Source organism: Peromyscus eremicus, chromosome 19 (genome assembly GCF_949786415.1).
Source record: "Peromyscus eremicus chromosome 19, PerEre_H2_v1, whole genome shotgun sequence".
NCBI lineage: Eukaryota > Metazoa > Chordata > Mammalia > Rodentia > Cricetidae > Peromyscus > Peromyscus eremicus.
This window is the reverse complement of record NC_081435.1, coordinates 12838663-12847298: the sequence shown is the minus strand read 5'-3', so window position 1 is coordinate 12847298 and position 8636 is coordinate 12838663. Positions and strand designations below refer to the sequence as shown.

Genomic DNA, 8636 nt, shown 5'->3' with positions numbered 1-8636 from the left:
TGTGAAGAAGGTCTGAGAACTTAGCTTGTATAACTATTAGGCACACACTGTCATCAAGGTTGGAGGAGTGGTTTTATTACTTGCTGCATTTTTTTCAATCAGTTACTTAACTTCCAAAGAAGGCTCCACTATCCACCTCTCACTGACTTAGAAAAATGTTTTAAAACATTGTAGAGGTAGGGATGGTTGTATGTGTTCTGTACTGGGGCTGTGTATCTGTTTAGATGAATTGAAAAGAGGAGGAAAGAAAGAAGAAGGGAAGGAAATAAAAAAGGGAAGAAGGGAGGGGGTATATGAAATTCAGGAAACTAAAGAAATGTCTAAGACTCTAAAAGCTCAAAGGGTTTTAAGACTTGTGAGCCTCCAACTAAGGCTTTGTGTTTGTTTGATTCATTTATGTCCTGTTTAGTTTTGGGGTTTTGATTTTGTATATATGTACATATATGTATCTATGTTTATGCATATGTATATATTTTAACACAGAGTCTATATAGCTCAGGATAGTTCCAAATTATCCCCTGCCCATGCTGCCAAATGACAGATGAGTAATGGGGACAGCTCTCCCATCCTTACAACTTTGGGGCTGGCTCATCAACATGTGGTGATATATTGTGTACCCCAAAAAAGCTTACCTGGGGATCAGAGGACAGAGCCAGTCACTAAATTAGACATAGAGGTCAGGCAGTGGTGGCACATACCTTTAATCCTGTAATTAGGGAGGCAGAGATCTGTCTGGATCTCTGTGAGTTCAGGGCCATACTGGGCTACGTGAGAGAAACAGAACCAGGCAGTAGTGACACATGCCTTTAATCCCAGGAAGTAAAATGACAGGACACAGAAAGGTATATAAAGTGTGAGGAAACAGGAACTCTCTGTCTTGAGGCTGAGGATTTCATAGAGGTAGGAACATGGCTGGTTTGTTCTGTTTCTCTAATCTTTTAGCTTTCACCCCAGTATCTGGCTCTGGGTTATTATTATTATTATTATTATTATTATTATTATTATTATTAAGACCTTTTAAGATTTGTGTTAAACCCACACCTCTGCCAATCAGGCTGGCTCTATTGTGCTGTCCATCAGCCTGTTTTCTCACAGAACCTAGAACCATCAGTTCAGGGTGACACCATCCACAGTGGACTGGGCCCTCCCTGATCAATCACTAATTAAGAAAATGGCCTACAGCCTGATCTTATGGATGGGTTCTCTTAATTGAGGTTCCCTCCTCTCAGATGACTTTAGAGTGTGTCAAGTTGACATAAAACCATACAGCACAAATCCCAACAAACTAGTTGATTCAACAAGGTAGACTTAGGTACAATCTTCTCTTTTATCTGTTTTATGTTCTATCTGGAGTGAACAGTGTTTTTTTTTTTTTTTTCTCCAAATCTCCCCAGGAAGTTACTTGTTGTCCCTGCAACTGAGAGACAAAATAAGAAATCCGAGGACATATACTTAGACTGAACTACATAGGAAAATCCCAATTAAACAAGCAAAAAAAAAAAACAAACAAAAAATACAAGGACTTACCAGATGGCTCATCTGGTAAAGTCACTTTGGCAAAGTCTGGCAATGTAAGCTTTATCTTTGGAACCCATACAGTAGAAAGAGGCAAGCAATTCTTGAAATTTGTTTCATGAGTTCCACATGTATGCCATAGCATGTCACTGTGATAGATAGATAGATAGATGTAATAAATCAAAGCAAAAAAGGGGGCTAGAGATGTAACCCAGTGGTACAACACACACTCAACATATGCAAGGCCCTAGATAATTCAAAGCAATAAAAATTTTTGAAATACTGCAAAAATAGATGGGTATGGTGAAGGTGAGTTGAAAATCTTGAATCAAATTCTGCTTTTAGAAAATTCATAATTTTTGTCAGCTTAGATGAAGTGGTTATAGGTTATAAAGAAATAAAAGCTATTGATTTTTCATGAATAAGGTATCAGAACTTTGATAGACTTGGTTCTTTAGTTATGAATGGTATTGTGTTATTATACCTACTTTTACATTGTAAGATATATTGCAATGTATCTAAGTACTTACAAATGAAAGCAAGATAGTATAGATGCAAATATTATGGATGATGGGAGTTAGGCCCTCAGATGGTCATCTCGATCTGTGGTCCAGGTGTTCAGAAAGAGTGTGATAAACAAGCATGAAGAATTTGAAAGTATGCGTCCTGTAAACTGACATTTCCTGTCCTGTCTGCATGTTCCCAAATAACCGGCAGCTGCTTCCCAAATTGCCATGCAAGGCCTATATTACTTACAAAGGCTCAGCCAATAGCTCAGTCTATCACAAACTAGCTCTTACATTTTAAGTTAACCTATATTCCTTATTTATGCTCTGCCATGTGGTGGTATGTTATTAGCATGGCACATTCATTTTCTGCTCCCTCTGCATCTGGCTGATGACTCCTCACTCCACCCTTCTCCTTCCAATCATCCTTAGTTTGACTTTCCTACCTAACTTTATTCTGTTCAGCTATTGGCCAGTCAGCTTGTTTATTAAGCCAATCACAGCAACAAATCTTCACAGTGTACAAAAGGATTTTCTATAGCTTCCCATCTTTTTTTTTCTGGTGTGAGATTATTTCCTGTGTTTTCATGGGTGTTATTTACCTCCTTGGGTTGGAGTTTTCCTTGTAGTACATTCTGTAGAGCTGGATTTGCAGATAGATATTGTTTAAACTTGGCTTTATCATGGAATGTCTTGTTTTTTCCATCTATGGTGATTGACAGTTTTGCTGGGTATAGTAGTCTGGGCTGGCATCCATGGTCTCTTAGAGTCAGCAAGACATCTGTCTAGCCCCTTTGACTCTTAAAGTTTCCATTGAGAAGTCAGGTATAATTCTAATAGGTCTGCTTTGTATGTTACTTGCTCTTTTTCCCTTGCAGCTTTTAACATTCTTTCTTTGTTCTCTATGTCTAGTGTTTTGATTATTATGTGTCAAGTGGATTTTCTTTTCTGTTCCAATATATTTTTCTATCCTGTATGCTTCTTGTACCTTTATAGACATCTCCTTCTTAGGTTTGAAAACTTTTCTCCTATGATTATATTGAAAATATTTTCTGAGCCTTTGAAATTCATTTATTGCTATTATTCTTAGGTTTGGTCTTTTCATAGTGTCCCATATTTCCTGAATGTTTCACATCAGGATTTTTTAGATTTAACATTTTCTTTGACTGATATATCTATTCCTTCTATCATGTCTTCAATGCCTGAGATTCTCTCTTCCATCTCTTGGTGAAGCTTGCCTCTGTATTTCCTGTTCACTTACCTAGATTTTTCATTTCCAGAATTCCCTCAGTTTGTGTTTTCTTTATTGCTTCTATTTCCATTTTCAGGTGTTGAACAATTTTGTTTGTTTTTTTCTGGACTTCCTTGTTTTTTTCTTTAAAAAAGGATTCATTAATTTCCTCTGTTGTTTTTTTGTTTGTCTTTTCCTTGATTTCTTTAAGGGACTTATTCACTTCTTTTTTTAAGGACCTCTATCACCTTCATAAAGTTTGTTTTACAGGCTTTTTCTTTCTTTGTTGGGGCAATGGTGACTCAGAACTTGTGAGAGATGGCCTAGAAACCTAGGGTAGAACCAAACATGACGGGCAAAAAAAATTAGTCAATGAAATGATTACTAATGATATTCTGCTATACTCATAGAAGAGTGCCTAGCCCAATCATCATCAAAGAGGCTTCCTTCAGCAGCTGATGGGAGCAGATGCAAAGACCCACAGCCAAACATTAGATAGAGCTTGGAGAATCCTGTGGAAGAGGGGATAGGAAGGGTTGTAAGAGCCATAGGTGTTGAGGACACCACAAGAACACAGCCCACAGAAGTAAACAAGGGCTCATAGGGGTTCACAGAGACTAAGGCAGCAATCTTGGGGCCTGCATAGATCAGTTCTAGGTCCTCTGCATATATGTTATGGCTGTTTAGCTTTGTGTTCTTGTGAGACTCCTAACAGTATGAGTAGGGCTGTCTCTAACTCTTTTGCTTGCTCTTGGGACCCTTTTTCTCCTACTGGGTTGCCTCATCCAGCCTGCTCTTTTCTGAAGGGGAAAGGAGGAGCAATTGATCTTGGGGAGAGGGGAGGTGGGAGAACTGGAAGGAGTGGTGGGAGGGGAAACTGAAGGGATGTGCTATATGAAAAAAGAATAAATGGAAAAAAAAAAGAATTTGAAAGGGGTAGAGAATAATGCCTGACATAATGTACTTCATGGGCCAGGCTAAACACAGAAGGAAGTGAAGCCCTTGACAGGGTGAAAAACATAAGAAATGAGAGAAGAGCAACTATGAGACAGCCGGTCAACCATAGCTCTCAGACACAAGAGATGAGAGGACATCAACTTGCTAGGTTGGATATTGGTGCCAACACTTTCTGAAGTGGGAGAGTCATGGTGAGAGTCCAAGTTGTGGTCATGCTGAAGAGAGGAATAGAGGGGAGAATTTTAACAAGTCAGGTCAAAGAACCATGTAACCAGGTTGACAGACATGCTTTAAATATTTGTAGAAATCTCCAAAATAATGCTGATAACTCCATGAAAAATGAATAAGGTATGGGTAGGTAATTCACCCATGAAGAGAAGATGATGTGAGATCAGGTCACTCAGTCCTCTAAGGAGGATTGATGTCTTGTAGGAAGTCCACACAGCAGTTAATAACCAAGAGTGGAGTCCCTCAACCTTTGAACTCTATGAGAGTCTTTTCTTGGTTAGATCACCATGCTTCACAGTCCTGATTTGAATGCTTGGCTGTAAGCATTGGGTACCAGTTTGAAGGCTGTGCAGCTTGGAGGATGTAGGCCTGGCTGGCAGAAATGAGTCACTAGAGGTAAGCCTTTGATAGTTATTAGTCCAGACTCTAGTTCCTGTTGTTTCCTGCTCCCTGACCACCATCACGTGAACAGCTGCCATCTTGCTATGCCTTCCTTACTGGGATGGACTGGGATCCTCTGAACCCATGAGCCCAAACAACCATTTCTACCCTTAAGCTGTTTCTGTCAGATATTTAGGTCACAGGAATACAAATTTAGACTATAAATATAAAATACAAAATACAGATGCTGTGAGTGCTGGAAGGACAGTAGTACTTAGAGCTTAAGACAGGATTAAGAGGTGAGGAGGGTGGATGGTCACAGTTCTTATGTAGAGGAACATTAGATTGACCTCTGAAAGTTTAAAACTCCACCTCGGGCAGGCAGGCACATTTGGTTCACACTATTGATTTAGCATTTGGGAGGCTAAAGCAGGAGAATCTCGAATTCAAGGACAAATAGGAGACACATCAGGGACCCTGCTTCAGAAAGAAAACAAAGTGCCAGATCTTAACAGAAAAATAAGCAATCTCTTACTCATACCATAAATATTGCATAAAACCAACTGTGTCTCCTCCTTGACATAAGGCCCAGTTTACAGCACGCAATAAAAGTTCAGCACTGCTTGATAGGATGACTAGGGGAGAAGTGTAGGTCAGGGATGATTCAGCTAGGAGCAAGCAGAAAGCTGTCACCAGGGAGAGGAGACACAGGAGATGACCTACGGGGCTGGCATTTGTGCTCCGGAGGCTGTAGATGAACTGTTCTCTGCTGTGGGCTGAGACTCCAAACTTCCTGTATACTGTCATAGTTCTATGCTGCCTCCTGGGAGACTTCCATCACTCCCACAGGGGACGCTGTGCATACGCAGGAAGTGAGACAGGCAGCATCTATGTGGATATGCTTGGGATGAAAGAACAAAAGCAACTTTCTTTCATCTCTTCCTCATCTCCTTCTCTTTTGTTTTTCTCTTTCATTTTTTTTTCCTATATAGCATAGAGACCAGTGGAACCCTACTATCCCTTAAGATACTTAATCAGAAACTTAAGTAACTGATTTCACTGTGGTCATTGCTAATGGTTGTCCTATATCTGCTGAATGATTGTCATCTGCTCTGTTTTTGGAGACAAAGCACAACTTCTTTTTTCTTTTCTTTTCTTTTTTATGGGTCACTGAGGCTTTTATTTTGCATGTAGATCTGCTGAGGCAGAGGTCTTACCTGCGGCCACCCCAAAGATTACAGTGGGCTTCAGACACTTAGCTTGGAAGTGAGGTGACAGAAACAATGATTTAGACCAATCACATGATTACAAGGCTGGGTTTCCCAGCAGGGCTCCAGGTGGTCAGATGTGGCTGTCTAAGGACATCAAAGGAAGCAGTGGCATGGGAGGGACAAGTGCTGGGCCAGCTTTGAGCCACCTCGTTGACATCAGGGACAAGGTCTAAGTAGCCAGTGGCTCCAGGGATGTCCATATACACTTTACTTGGCCAGGGGGTTCCTGAAGGAGCTGCTGGCAAACCTGGCCTTGCAGCCCAGCTCTTCCTCGATTCTAAGGATCTGACTGTACTTGGCTAGGCGCTCAGATCAGCATGGGGCACCAGTCTTGATCTGCCCAGTGTAGAGTCCCACCACCAGGTCAGGGAGACAGTATCCTCAGTCTCCCCAGAGCAATGGGACACCACGACGCCTCAACCATTGGACTGGGCCAGCTTACACGCCTACAGGGACTTGGTCACAGAGCCAATCTGGTTGACTTTAAACAGGAGGCAGTTGCAGGACTTCTCACTCTCAGCCTTGGCAATCCTCTTAGGGTTAGTTACTGTGAGATCATCCCCAACCATCTGGATGCCTGAACTATCTGTGAACTTCTTCCAGGCTTCCCAGTCATCCTGGTCGAAGGGGTCTTCGATGGACATCACTGGATAGTCCCGGATGAAGGACTTATACAAGTCAGCCAGCTGGTCAGGCATGATGTACCTGCTGGCATCATCGGGAGATTTGAAGTCCAGGTCATACTTGCCAGACCTGAAGAACTCAGAGGCAGCCACATCCATGCCGATATGTATGGTCAGTGTAGCCGGCCTTCCCAATTGTGTTCTTCAGCAGCTCCAGGACTTCTTTGTTCTCCAGGATGTTAGGCACAAACCTTCCCTCATCACCCACATTGGTGGCATCCTTCCCGTATTTTTCCTTGATGACATTCTTCAGGTTGTGATAAACCTCTACCCCAATGCGCATGGCTTCCCGGAAACTGGATGCCCCCATGGGGAGGATCATGAACTCCTGCATGGCCAGCTTGTTGCCAGCATGAGATCTGCTGTTGATCACATTGAAAGCTGGAACTGGTAGGATGACTTCAGGGTTGCCAGTCAAATCAGGGATGTGATGATAAAGGGGTACTCCCTTTTTTGCAACACCAGCTTTGCAGACAGCCAGGGACACTCCCAGGATGGCGTTTGCACCAAATTTCGATTTATTTTCAGTGCCATCCATCTCAATCATCAGTTTGTCGATCTTCTCTTGTTTCACAACACTCAGTTTCTTGCTAATGAGAGCAGGTGAGATAGTTTTATTGATGTGCTCAACAGCCTTTGAGACACCCTTTCCCTATGTAGTGAGTCTTATCATTGTCATGGAGTTCCAGGAACTTATAGATGCCTGTGGAGCATGGCAGCTCAGAAGAGACCTTTTGAGGTGCAGAGGTCAACCTCAACAGTGAGGTTCCCATGCGAGTCAAAGATCTCTCGGGCATGGATCTTGAGAATAGACATGGTGTGTTTCTTGCAGCTGGGTTGCTGTGTAGGAAATGAACAGATGTTTCTGCAAACACCCTGGAGAGAGTTTCAGAGCACATCTTCTTTACCAGTTCCTATAATTCTCTTTTTGTGAAGTACCAAGCAAAACCCAGAACCAACTGGATCTGGGTTCAAGAGCAATGGCAGTGGGTAGAAATCTTGGAGACAGACAACACAGGGCAGCCTGGGCCATGATCAAGCCTAACTTGCAGGTGAATCATCCCGGGGATCTGAGCCCGACCTCAGAGCACCAGGCTTCTCACACTATTGTCTTTAACAAGAGGGTTAATAAGTCCATTCACTTAGTTGTGTCTATAGCTCTGTTTACAGTTTGGCTCCCTCAGTATCTCACATTGGCCATATTATTCTTATTCCCTTTACAATCATGAAATAAAATGTCAGGATTTTTGTCTTCATGGAGTTTACAAATATACTATCCATCTACATTTAATTCTAATCTCCCTCGTGAGTCTATTCCATTCTGAGTAAGGCCTGCAACTAGAACGTCAGAGCACTCATCAAGTGTCATTTATTTATTACAATTCACACCCTGAGCAGCACATTGGTAACATGGTCACTGGTCAGATTCCAAGAATTATTCTGGAAAAACCTTTGGATCAATAATGGTGAAGACATTTGGATTGAGATTTTTATTTGTTGTGAATTTTTCTTCTTCACATTCCATAATAAAAAGCAATGTTGGCTCCCTTTATCTTTATTTTTATTTACTTTCTCACTTGTTTCATCCATTTCCTGGTTTTTTGCTTACTTTCAAGTGTGTGGGTAGGCTCCAGGGCCTCACATATGCTTCTGTACCATCCATTGCCCTCTTTCATCCTTATAAATTGATTTTGTTGATGGAGAAACTTGGAAGGTTTCTTGGGTCTCTTTTAAGTCTGTGTTTCCTTAGTCGAATGTGCCCATGGAAATCTGTTGTAACATTGACTATTTTTGCAAAACTAAATATAGTAGTTATATGGTATGATTTGAAATTGAAGGCTCTAATTAGAACATTGACTTGGAA

At 41.6% G+C, this 8636-nt stretch overlaps 1 pseudogene; it reads right to left on the bottom strand.

The window, feature by feature from the left end:
• Positions 1-6296: 6296 nt before the first annotated feature.
• Positions 6297-7588, bottom strand: LOC131895901 (alpha-enolase-like; annotated as a pseudogene).
• Between the last annotated feature and the right edge of the window lie 1048 nt (positions 7589-8636).